At 40.0% G+C, this 13,242-nt stretch overlaps 1 protein-coding gene and 1 long non-coding RNA gene across 2 annotated transcripts in view; one reads left to right on the forward strand and one right to left on the reverse strand.

The window, feature by feature from the left end:
- Positions 1-4,718, reverse strand: part of LOC109280902 (uncharacterized) — a 29,231-nt gene extending 24,513 nt beyond the window's left edge. The window contains exon 1 of the long non-coding RNA XR_002087361.2: positions 4,238-4,718. This is a non-coding gene — a long non-coding RNA (uncharacterized LOC109280902). The remainder of the gene's footprint in view (positions 1-4,237) is intronic.
- Positions 4,719-5,236: 518 nt separating this feature from the next.
- The window catches only part of CPEB4 (cytoplasmic polyadenylation element binding protein 4), a 74,341-nt gene continuing 66,335 nt past the window's right edge, over positions 5,237-13,242 (forward strand). The window contains exon 1 of the mRNA XM_019478400.2: positions 5,237-5,683. The gene's annotated coding sequence lies outside the window, so the exon portion shown is untranslated. The remainder of the gene's footprint in view (positions 5,684-13,242) is intronic.

Consider the following 13,242-nt stretch of genomic DNA (forward strand, 5'->3'; position numbering starts at 1 on the left):
ATCATTTTCCATTGGTGCAGCTTCACAGTTGGGAGCAACAGCAGAGGCAGATCTGTGGCATAGGCAGATCTGTGGCATAGGCAGATCTGTGTCTCATTTTGTGGCAGTAAAAATGCCAGAGTCTTATCAACATTATAACCTGGCACCAGTGGAACTACACTGGTGGATATTTATGGGTCCTTATTTTTCTAGGATAAGAAATGCCTGGGAGAGTTAGGCATGATAGACTTAGGCTTCACTTCAGAAAGCATCAGTATTCAGGACACTGCTTAAGCTTTAGACACTTGTTTAAATCCTGTTGACTTCAATGGGACTTAAGCATGTGGTTAAGTGCTTTTTTCAACTGTGACCTAAGAAAAATGTTGATGCTGGGTTTTTTTTCCTTATTTAAAAAAAAAGAATAAATCATTGAAAGAGCTGCTTAAGGCTATCACCATTAAAAAAGAAAAAGCAATCCTTGTGTATTTCCCACTCTAGAGCTCAGATCAGAAGATATTTAAATGACAGTTAAGTAATAAGCAGCTAAAGCAGAAAGAGTTTCAGCCAATATACGCAGTGAATGTGTCATAATCACTCTTCGTGAACGGTGGTCTAAAAAGAGGGATTCAAAAGGAGGTTTGCAGATCTGATTCTGTTCTGTCTACATCATTACCAGTGGAGTCAATCTGGATTTACACTGCAGTAAATAAGATCAGAATTTAGTCCTATGTAGATTTCTTTTTCCTATCTGGTTCTAAAAATAACATTTCATTTCAACTGGAAGAGCAAAGAAAGAAATCCAGTGGCATCATAATTTCCCTCTCTAGATAGTTTTTATGCTTGTGTGTTCCATTTAAAAGAATAATCTGTAAATGACTTATTATCAAGAAAAGTTATTTGTTTGCACTAATCAAGACTTAAACTCGGAGGCATAATATGGAACTAATTATTTTTAACTAACTAATCAACATGTTTCATTCATAAGTTGGGATTTATCAATATAGCACATGAAAGGAGGGAACATATTATTATTTCAATTTAGATAATATGCAAAAAGCACTGTGTTTGTAATGACCTGCTTTCACTGAATATAATCAAGCTGCAAAGCTCTATTACAGGCTGGAAATAGCAGCAGCTTACTTTAATGAGATTTCTGGCTCTGGGCCCCAGCTGTTCTACGCAAGGCTCTCCCTTTGCTCTATGACCTACCAATATGTGCTGTCACCAGTAATGAGACAGGACCTATTTCCTAACATGGGGAAAAACTGGAAAGCACGAGTTCATTCTGCTATGCCAATAGATACACGCCCTCTTTTCCCCTGCAAGGAAGAAAGAGGGGAGCATTAAATATGCAACATCTCTATCCCCTGCTCTAGCCTAGAAAGCATCAAACCCAAAAGCTAGTGAATTGAGAGTTTAAGGCTGAAGTCTGTTCTTCACCTATTCCCTGCTGCAAATATGTACTGGTGGTTATTAGGTATGTACAGGTATGCTTGTTTTCTGTGAAGTCCCCCAATAGAGGACTCTAGCCTATATCTCCCGCAAGTCCTGGGGAAGAAGGAATGACTGCAATCGGAGAGTTAACTCAGTTTTTGTGGAATTATGCTCATCTGAGGGCTGCATTGGGAACATGCCAAGAGCCAAAGAGCTGCACCTAATTTGCATAAAATGGAGCAGATTGTGATGGCTCTCATTCTGAATACAGAGATGCAGCCTGGACACTGCAGATTCCAGCAAGCAGTGCTCCATTTTGCACTGAGCAGCCTGGTCACTAAGATCATGATAGAGCATGTGTACCTCTAAAGCAAAATACCCACAGGCCCCATTGTGAGACCATGTCAAGTGAATTTTGGTTCCCCTGCAGTGGATGTTTACTATTATTTTTCTTCCTGCTTTTATCTGAATTGTTTTTTCAGTCTCCCACTCCTACTAGTGTTTGGTAGTTTCAAATAGATTTACCACAGTGGCCCAAACACATTGGTGGGGATCATTCAGAGCAAGAAGCCATTGCTGTTCCCCTGTTTAACATTAGTGAATATTTTGAGAACATAGAATCCAGAAATGCATTCAATCTTTTTTTGGGTAAAAAAAACTGATGAACATTTTCATCAGAATACATGGTAGTGCATGCTTTAATGCACTTTGAAATGAATGACTTGGTGCTTTTCGATTTGTCTTTTTGCCCTTCTAAAATACCCAAAGGCACTAGCCCACTTTATAATGGATTGGGCTCCAATGATTTCTTATTTTGAGAAATGAAGATATTACTGAATTAGCAATTATACTTAGCACCTAGGCACTGTAGCACTTTACAAAAATTGACTAATTGAGTCTCACAACACCCGGGCTGCATTTCTGTCTTATTAACAGGAATTAAATAACTAATTATTCATGTTTGGTAGGTCGGGAAACAGGAAGACTGAGGATCTAATTCTCAATGTGCCTAAAAGGGCTCAACTCCCATTAACTTTACTGAGTGGAACATGGTTAAAAACTCTTCCGTTCATCTTCTCTTCATTTAGGTTTTTTTGTTAAAATCTCCGCCCCACCCCAAAAGAACCCCAAAACAAAACAAAAAAACCCCCATGCCTGGTAGGAGGCAGGGTATCTCAGCTAGAATTAGAAATCAAGAGATTCTGTGCTTGGGGGACCCTGTCCAAGCCATGATGGTTAGATAACACAGTGAGATGGTAGGAGTCGTAGAAACACCTAAGATAAGTACAGCACTCTTTGCTTTGTCATTTCATCTCTGAAGATGCAGCTTTCTTTCAAATTTACATTTAAAAATCTGAATTTTGATGGGATTTTCCCTTGCCCAGTTTGATCCCAAAGAAAAATGCTATTCCTAAGTGAAAATAAGAGTTTCTAACAGCTGCACAGCCAGACTTTTAAGTATAGCAGCATGAACAACACCACTGTCATAATACTACCTATTTCCTCTTCTAAATTATTTATGTATTTATTATATTTTACATGAACTGTGGAACCTGGAGGCATTTTTCCAGTGTCAGATCATTCTAAAGCAAATTACATACAAATAATATATTCTGCTACATTTCAAGGTTTGCAAATACAGTGGTATGTTATAGTGTTCATTAATATTAGAAAATTACTATATGTGAAATAGTATTTTGGGCAGTGATGCTTTTTTTCTTACAGACTTAAGGCTCTCAGGCAATGCACTCCATTAAGAGGTTGCTTAACATATGAGAAGATATCAATATACAGTCCCTTAATGCAATCATAGAAAAATGGTGAAGGCAGTCTTGCCAAATTAAACTATTAACATGTATAATGTGTTTTACACAAGATTTAAATGGTTTACTGAGTTTATAAAATCACACTTTCCTGTTGCAGTGATAGATCGGAGATATGAGCTACCAAACAGCAATCGGAGCTGCAGCAGGATAGAGATGAACTCTTGGGTTTTCTCAGCGACCTATAAAATACTTTGTGCACTCTTTGAAAATTGTTCCAAAAACAGAATTTTCTCTTCTTGTAATATACACTGTTCCTATGTTGCCTAGAGATATTAGCTCAGCCATTTTGAAGCAAGGGTTGGGAGAAAACTGTTGATACTGATTCTCTTCAGATTTCTCTGTTGCCTCTAGCAATGTTGAATATCAGTAGCCTTCTATCTCATTAGGCCCAAATTATTGTTCAGAGACCAATATGGACCTCATTCACTTACCTTCTCTGATCCCTTCTCAGTTCAGTTTAACAGACATACTGCTCCTCATACAGTAGGTGTAGTGATCACCAGGTTAAAAAAATATAGGCGTACATGAATGAGAAGAACTAAACAAACTTTAATTGTGGAACAGCAGGCAACCTCTGCAGACCCTTTGTCCCTCTCTCTCACTGACTACCCTAACTCAGGGACCATCTCTCAATTTCCAACTTTTGTAGTCTTATAAGTAAGGAAGTATCTCTAAATTATCACTTCTATCATGATACTATTATTTTATCTTGAAATGTAAATTGATTAATTTCATGTTATCTCAGATATTTACATTTTTAGTGGGGTTGCAGACTCTTTATGGACAAGACACAACCATCTCACAGGAATAGTCAGTGAGAAGCAAGTAGTTTGTGCACCTTTGATACCCTACATTTTTTTGTTCCCACATCCTGGTATCTGCCAGCACCTCCAACAGTAATAAACAGGAGCATTAGCCTGATGCTTCCCCTAAAGTTAGGGACAATGCTGCGCAGTGTCAACAGTTAAAGCTTCTGTGCTGACTCACAGAGGGCTCACCTTTCTTCCTAGATGATACCATGACAGCTGCAGTCAGCAGACGTTCTAGAATTGACAGTCCCATGGTTTAAAAGAAGGAGCTGAATGCAAGGCATTTTCCATCCGGGTTTGTTTTCAGCTCTGTAATTCATTACCCCCATTGGCTCAACAGTGTCCTCATTTGTTAACTTTCAGGCCATACTGCACAGCACATATAATTGCCTGAGCATTTCTAGGATGAGCGGGGTGAAAGATTAGAAGATGGCTAGTTATGAGATCCTGGGTTTTTGTTTAATTTTTTCATTAAACAATCACATTAAGTTACTGTTTTATTTTGATGTTATGTTTGTGTCATATACTCTCTTGTATTGTTATTTGGGCAATATGTCCTGCTTGATAGAGCTCTTGCCATCTACATTGAAGATATCTACCCTTTGTTGTGCTTTATCATTTATACAGCAACGCAAGCTTGGATAGGTGCTTTATTAAATCCAAATAAACCACAAATCCTAAGGTTATTTCTGACTCAGTAAAGTAAGCAAACAGATTTTTTTACACTACCCCAGCTGCTCTCAATTTTTACTGTGACCTGAGTCACAATCTAACATTTATTGGGTGATGTGTTGCAGTCAGAACTGTCAGAAGAAGGATTTTAGAAAGCTGGGTAGGAAATCTAATCCTCTGAAGAGAGCTGCACATTCCCCCTCATGTTTTAGCTTAGCAGTAAGGAGCTTGTCAAGGGGCTTGTGCCCTTGAGGACTGATTCTAGGGTGGTCCTCCCCTATAGAAAGTGCCCTTGAAGATCACCAGCTAGCATTGTCTAAAAATATCAGGAGAGATGGCTCATGGAATTCCTTCTTTTAAGTTAGCTATCTCCGTAGATGAACCCATTATATGTTAATGATTATTTATGATACTTTATACAGTTAAAATGTAATTTCCTTCTAAGGCTTTTTCAGGATAAAGTGCTAGCTATATACCTAACCACTGAACTGCAGCTATATCCTTGGTAGAGAAAATTGGCACATTGAATCTTGCACCCTTGGAGATGTGGAGAAAGAAACAAGAAAGAATATTAGCATAAATCCTCACTTTTGTACAAAGTACCATGGGAAGTTTAATGTCAAAGCAGAGTAGACAGGAACTTTGTGTTGGATTTTTAAAGGTAGTTAGATATCTGAAGATGCAATTTGCCACCTAAAACTTTTAAAATATAGACTTATAAAGTTTATGTCCAGAAGACCTCTATGAAATAAGCTTCTGGTACTCAATTTATCTATTGCTGGAGGAAGAAGAACTGACTTAAACCTGCAAATATTTAGGCTTGTGGTTTGAGTAAGTCTAGATATTACAAATGCCCTGCTAGACCCCTAGGTAAATATTTAATCTGAGCAATAAGGATATATATGTTGAAGAGCTTCAGAAATACCTGTCATAATTCCAGTCTGTCCATCACTGGAAATCATAGTAAGTAATAATATCTTTTGTCTTGCAGTGGATGCTGTTTCTGTACTGGTATTTCTTAGCAGGAACTCGAGGCTGGTGATGTGGTGTAGGACACAGAGATGACATCTCCTGTTTGGACATTTGGGGTGGAAAAAGATTTTCAAAGTCATTTGAAATTCTCTCATGGCTAAAAGTGATTGGTTTTTAAAATGCTGGTGTACCTCCTTCTTTAATCTATTGCAAAGATCCACAAAACTTAGGTTGCAATTCAAAGAAATCCCTCCTTTCGGGGACTACAGAACCCAACTGCCTGCTCTTGATTTACCTCCAGCAACCCATCAAGGTAGCAGCTTCCTTTCCAGTGCTTAAACACTCATATTTATAGACACTACTAATTTTGGGTAGTGATCTACTCTTCCTTGCAATTAGATGTCATTATTGCAATCTCTGTGTATTATCTGGCAGTTTTAGCTTAAAGAGGCCATATAAAATGATGCCAGTCCTCCTGAGCAGCTGACGTCATCAAGATATCACCTGGGGAGAAGCCTTCATTGGACGGCTAATAACAGCAAACCATGTTTGTCATGCCCAAGGATTGATGCTAGCATTTGGAAGTTCTGCTCACAACACACTCGTTGAGCTGCATTTGTCCTTTTGCATTGCAGGGTGTGCCTGCATGAAAATCAGGCTGTTGATGCTATCCTTTCCAACCTATTTATTCAACAGCCATACATTAGAGGCAGGTCTGTCACTTCTTGACAGAAGTGCTTGTTAACTTTGAATCTGATGATAAGGATAATAATAATAATAATAGAGTGACTCATAAAGTATGGAGGAAAATAGTATTTAAAATTCAGACAGGCTTGCATAGGTTGCAAAATGATAAACAAAAGGGGCAATGGTAACCCTGTAATTACTAGGTCAGAAACAATGATGCTTTTCACTTTATGTAAACAAATCCATTTTCACAGGTGGAAACAGGGGATATAGGATTGCAGAGGAAAGAGCTTACTTAACATGTGTATGCAATTTGGGGTTTGTTGAAAAGATCTGGATCACCCAATCACATAAACAGGTGACTACAGGTTTAAAATAGCTTGGAGTATGGAGGTGCTTATACACGCCCAACTGTTGATTGAAACTTTTTGACAAATGTTGCTGAATGGAAATGCCATCTCTTCCCTCCCCCTGCCCCCACCCTCCCCCGGAATGTACATATCCTCATGATTTCTTTCTCTTTTTGTGGTCATTTAACTCTGAAAAAATTTGTGTTGATTTTAATTTATACAAGTGTAAAAATTGGCACCCATCTTTATGAGCAACCCCTGGGACGTGCGCTGAGCATGGTACGCAAGGCCATTTTGCTCGGCACACTACCACCAGCCCTGGCTCTGGTAACAGCTGCCAGCCATGAAGCCCGGGCTGCTCCCAGTACAGGCAGCGGGCAGGCTGCAAACAGTTGCGCCGGGCTTCACAGCCCTGGCATCAGCTCTATGTTGGCAGCAACTGTGCGTGCACCTCTGAGTGGACAGCGGGAAGGTTGTGCTGCCTCAGGCCCTATACCTGCTGTCCACTCCAAGGCGCACATGCACTTGCCAGGACAAAGCTGATGCCAGAGCCTGGAGCAGCTGTTTGCAGCCTCCTGGCTGCAGCCAGCTCAGGCTCTGGGTAGCTGCTGCCAACCATGGAGCCCAGGGCTTGCAGCTGAGCCCACCTGACTTCCACCGGCTCCAAGCCCAGCCCAGACCCAGACCCCCACCGAGATGAAGCTGGCACTGCCCCTTGCCAGGAGTGCCGCACCTTTGCGGGCTTAGCTGTGCAGGGTGGGTGGGTGGTTGGACTGATGGGCAGGCTGTGGGCCAGGGCCTCGGCCGGACACGCTGCAGCCTGGGGGCTGCCTCCCTGGGGAAGCACAGGGACTACAGTGGGCTCAGGGCATTGTTGGGTCAGACTTTGTCCGGTGGTCCAGCAGCCCAACTCCGTGTGCCTGCAGAACTGGTTCTGTGTGTCTGTGTGTGCACACATGTGTCTGGTTCTGGATGTGGGTGCATGTGTCTGTTTTGGATGTGTTCTGGTTCTTTGTGTTTGTGCACGTGTGGTTTTGTGTGTGTGTCTGGTTCTCTGTGTTCATGTGTATGTGTCTAGTTCTCTCTCTGTTCTCCTTTTTCTTTCTCTCTCTCTCTCTCCTCTTTTTTCTTTCCCTTTCTCTTTTTTCTTTCTTTTTCCCCTTTCTCTTATTTCTAGCTCTCTCTCATTGCAACATGCTTAACAAAAAAGGAATACACAACAACAAAGGCAACATTTATGCTTATTAAATATACTAATATGCAGTGCGTCTTGCTATGTAAACTCCCCCCATTTTGTTTTTCTGGCATGCTGGCACTCTGGCACCTTCCAAGGTAGACATTGTGGTTTTTTCGGCACGCCAGCCAAGAAACATTGCCTATCCCTGCTCCAGACACTCCTGATATAACTGTAGTCACAAGTGTAGTACATTCAGCACACCACATATCCTCCACAGTCATTTCCCCATCTGTCCACTTACGATCCTGCACCCTTCCCCTATTTTTAAATGCCTGAGGGGAGAAATGAGCCTTGTGGAATGACCTGAAATTCATCAGACTCCAGCTATTTCATATCATGGGGGAATGTAGTTCAAAGCCATGGGACACTCACAGGGAACATCTTGCATAATGCTTCACTCGTTTACCAACGAATTTCCAACTTGAGAGCTTCAGCTGATCTCAAGCATGTCAGTATGGCATGGAAAGACGTGGGGGAAGTGGCCTTTCATGTTTAGATGGATAGGTCTTGTGATGGATCTGGAGCTAGTCTATAATCATTTATTAATCCTATACGTTGACATGATTTTTTTATGTTAACTGTAGGAATATACTGATTCAGTTTAGTAGGCAATTATAAGGAGAATGAGAGGTGAGAGAAGATTTTTTCAAAATAAGTTACCCTTCAGTGAAAATTCGAGGGTTGTTTCAGGACAATGGCAGAGGCATTGGCTCTAAGGAGTCTGGTTTGATCTGCTGAGCCTATTCAACTGGAATTGACAAGGATTGGAATTCCTACAGCCTTGGCATTGACAAGAACAAATGGATTCTGGCTGGATTAATAAGGAGCGTGATTATTTCAAAAGACAAGATCAGTGTTGGGGGAGTTTTGAGGGGAATCAGACAGATACAGCCACCTGCTGGGGTGCCTGAAGAAGCCAGGCCTGCCTTGGCCCCTATCACAGGACAGTAGGATAATCATGTGGAATGTTTGTCAGTTTAAGATCTTATTTTCTTTCCAAATGCTATATTTTTGCTGGTAAAATAAAATCAATCCTCTAAGAATGCACTTTGCTTATTGTACACTACAGTTGACACTCTCCAAACATGAACCACTGTTGGACCTGCTGGGTAAGTACAATATATATAGGGCCCAGGGCCCAGTCTAGCAATGGAAGAATCCCAAGATTTCACTTAGAGACACTAAGGTGCAAGGCCTCTAATCTGAGGGAGACTATGAAGAGGAGAGAGATTCAGCTAGCCCTGTAAATATGACAGGTCCATTTATTTTTCATTTCTAATAAGTGTACAATAGAGTATTTCTGGTGCATTTGTAATATTAAATACAAGGTCTGCTTGCAGACGTTCAACAACAACAACCCAACACACTTTACTGGAAGAAGCAATGCATTACTTCAACCTGGCTCTACAGCATCTGTATAGATTGAGTGCTTCAGCAGAGCTTTTTGATGCTTTTATCTAATAGCTGACTCAATCAGCTATTAGATAAAAGCACCAAAAAAGCCTCGCTAACGTGCCTGACCTATACAGATGTTAGACAAGCTGAGTCCAACTAATGTGCTGCCTCTTCTGGGCTAGCACTGGGCTTGGTGTGGAAGCGTGTCAAGTTTAAAGCACTGTTCAGTTTTTTTTAACATCTGTAAGCAGCCAAGATGACATTTAAAAGGTAATAAAGAGCAAAGGTTCCCTTCTCCCTCTTGCTCAAAATAAACTAAATACTAAGTTCCACTTACAGCGGGCAAAAAACAATGGGCACAGTGCATGGGCAGATGTAGGATTTTGAAAATGGGGGTGCAGATGGTGCAGACCATCATCACTTATAACACATTTTTCTTTATTTAAAGGGACGCTAGAAGGTTTATTAATATATTAGGGGGCTAGAAATATAATATTCAGTTTAAGATCAAAGAAAAACAACTATTTGAATGTGCATTAATTTGCACAATCATATACTAAGTTTAAAAAACCACAACAAACTAGGCAAAAAAGATTCAGAATAGTTGAAAGATATTGTCATTAGTGCCATACTCACTAGAGTTAAATGCACATCTCTTATTCAGGCTCATAAAGCAAAATCTAGCCACCTTGAGCATCTTGACAGTGCCTCCAATACTTTATTGTCAGTCATTTCTACACCTCAGTAAATATTGCCACACCTGACTTAAGTTTTTTAGCTAGAGCTAAAAACAGTCTGCGGGGCTGTGAAATAAAGACATTATCAGGGATGGCTAACAAACAGCACAATTGTAGAAGAAAGAATAGTTTGAACAGTGGCCATTAAAAAATGGAGAGAGGGTTGAATTTAGTGTGTAGAATGGAGCAGGAATCAAACGGGGGTGCAACTGGATCTGTTCCTGCCCCATATCCATATATTTCATACTGTACTGCAAGAAGGGATTTTCAGAAACATTAGGTGTGCAACTGAATGTCAGTCATGAGGTTGTGACTTATGTTCAGACAGACCAGATGACTCCATATGCAAAAAAAACTATTCAGATGTGTTATGCATGCTCCTACTCATTTGGTAATCACACTCAAATTAAGCATAGAAGTTCATAATGCATGCCTAATAACCATCAAAATCAGGCTCGTGGTTTGCATGAAGGTTGTTTCACAAGGAAAAATAATAGTTAATAAACATTCAATAAACATAGAAAGCTAAAGGCAACATATACTTTAATAGCTATTATATACTGATAACAGCATATCAATATTAAGTATACATCAATACATAATTGATAATACGTTATTATCCATTATAGTTAAACGCTTGTCATTTAACTTTTTGTTTATTAAGCACATCTATTTTCTAATATATGTAAATATAATAGTATATGTTACTATGTAATATGTAATAATATGTGTACATTAATAAGATACATTATTAATAAACACTATTATTACATAATATATTATTAATATAGTAATCATTTTCATAATTATTAATATTTGTGGAATTTTATGGGCAATATATGTTAGCATGTGTATGTATGTGTGTGCATATATATAAAATACACACACACACACACAAAGCTGTGTATATATAAATATATATACATTATTGCCTTTTATTCCAAAGCTTTCTAAAGCATTTTAGAAACCAAAGGCCTGATCCTGTAGTGCATGTTCTGTGAAAACTTTACAGAAGTCAGTCTGAGCCTGGGTTGTACGGTACTGTGTATCACTTCGGGTTTTATATAAGCTTCCTAATGCTGTTGCCCTAGCGTGGTAGTTTAAGAAGAAATCAAGTAATGCTCATGAGGGTATATTAATGGAAAAAAAGGCCTTCTTCTCCCATCATCCCAACCTTGACACTTGCATTCTGGCATTAAGTGTATCCTGGTATATATGTGGCTCAGTAGGATTTTTTCATCTGTCTATAAACACTCCTATTTATAGCTCTCAGATGTTATAATGGCTTCATCTCATCATCCTGAGAGATCAGATTTACTGGATGTCACAATTTAAACCTCCTCTCCCTTCCTTTACAAATTTAGCTAAGAATTACAAAACTTCCATGTTAGCCAATGCTGTACATGGTGATTTCCATTTGCATTTGATACCAGAACATCTGTCACACACTCTGTTTATCAGTCTAGAAGCAGGGGAGGAGGGGTGAAACTGGCAGCTGAAAGCATCCAGCTGACCTTTCAAGTCATGCTTACCAGGCACCATTGCGGCTGTCCAGATGACTTTGCTGTATGTTCTGGGTGAGCCTGTGTTAGAAGGGCAACAGGGTGGGGGAGCATAAGGAAAAAGCATGTGACTCTACGTCACAGTGAGCTGCCATGTTTAATGAGCACAAAATATGGCTTCTTTGGCTTCATTTTACATGGAGACCTTTCTCCTTGTTTCACTCTACTGCTGTATTTCTGTCTTTAACTCATTTGCCTTCAGTGGGAGTAGTGATGATAAACATTTTAAAGCCCTTAACATTAAACTTAATTATTTTAATTTTTTATTATTAGCAGATCTGTTCAATTCCTAGTGTCTGTAATCAAATTTATTGTACCTCTGTTTGTTCATATCCATGTTTATGTCTTCTGCCACCTAATTTTGCCTCAGGGAAAAACTGCAAAGCTACCACTTGTTTCTTTCGAGATTTAAAAAAAACACAAAAGAAAACATTGTCTTTTGAAAGTACTTTCTAAAGAAAACTTCAATGCGACTTATAATCATAAATGCCTACATCTTTTTTTTTTAAATGGGACTTTGGTTCTTATGTCATTTAGGAGTTTTTAAAAATGGTATCCCTTGTCTCTGTGTCTCATTTCTACACTCTTAAGAAATAAAAGATAATGTCACATTGGATCTAATGGCAGGCAAGCTTCTTTGGGTAGATGTGGTACCTTTTATCAGGGCAACTGAGTCGTTAGAAAAAAGCTTTAAGTGTGCTTGTGCCTGAAAGCTTGCAAAGAACTTTTTTTCCAATGACTCAGTTGGTCTAATAAAAGATATCACATCTACCCAAAGAAGCTTGCCTGCCTATGTCCTTAGGCCAACACGGCTACAACCAAAAACACTGCAACATTGGATCTAATGACACTCTCTCCAAATAAGTGATTCTCAGAATCATTAAGAAGGCTGGAAAAAGAAGAACAAACAAAAACAAGAAAAAAGAAACAAACAGAAAAAAAATACAAAAACAAAACTTCACAAAAGTGTACCACTATAGATATGTATGAACAGACCAATTTCTGATACAGCCTGTGTGAACACTGCACGGTTTGAGACTGTTAGGTATCTTGGTGATGGGATGGGTAAAGTTTGGTGTAAAATGTCAGTATATATTATGCAGGTTCTTTTTATCTTGTTTTTCTTCCTCTTATTCAGTTGTTGCACTCCTGATCACCCGGTATCTCTACCGGGAGGTCGAACGGGCAAATCTCAGACCAGAAGGCAGTGAGGTCTGACAGGGAGGAAAGGGGCCTCAGGTATAGGTGGCGATGCTATTCGGTAGTGCTTGCAACAGGCCTCGGCCCTCAGGGTGAAGGGACCACGTGGAGAAAACCCAGCTCTACAGGCGACTTGCAGCCCTGACGGGTCAGTGGGCCCAGCCAGGTCCGTGGCCTGAAGCTGCTCCTCAGCTGGGGGCCTGAGCCATGGCCCAGTTTGCAAATTGCAAGCCCCACCCAACTCCTCAAGCTGAGGCTGAAATCTGCAGCTGACCCCTAAACTTGGTGCGCAGCACTGAGTGCCCCAGGGAGCCGCAGAGGCCGCAGCCACCTCCTTCATCTGCCGCCTGCACACACTCATCGCGTCTAGAAATAGCTTTGC

The sequence above is a fragment of the Alligator mississippiensis genome, chromosome 9 (genome assembly GCF_030867095.1).
Source record: "Alligator mississippiensis isolate rAllMis1 chromosome 9, rAllMis1, whole genome shotgun sequence".
Lineage (NCBI taxonomy): Eukaryota > Metazoa > Chordata > Crocodylia > Alligatoridae > Alligator > Alligator mississippiensis.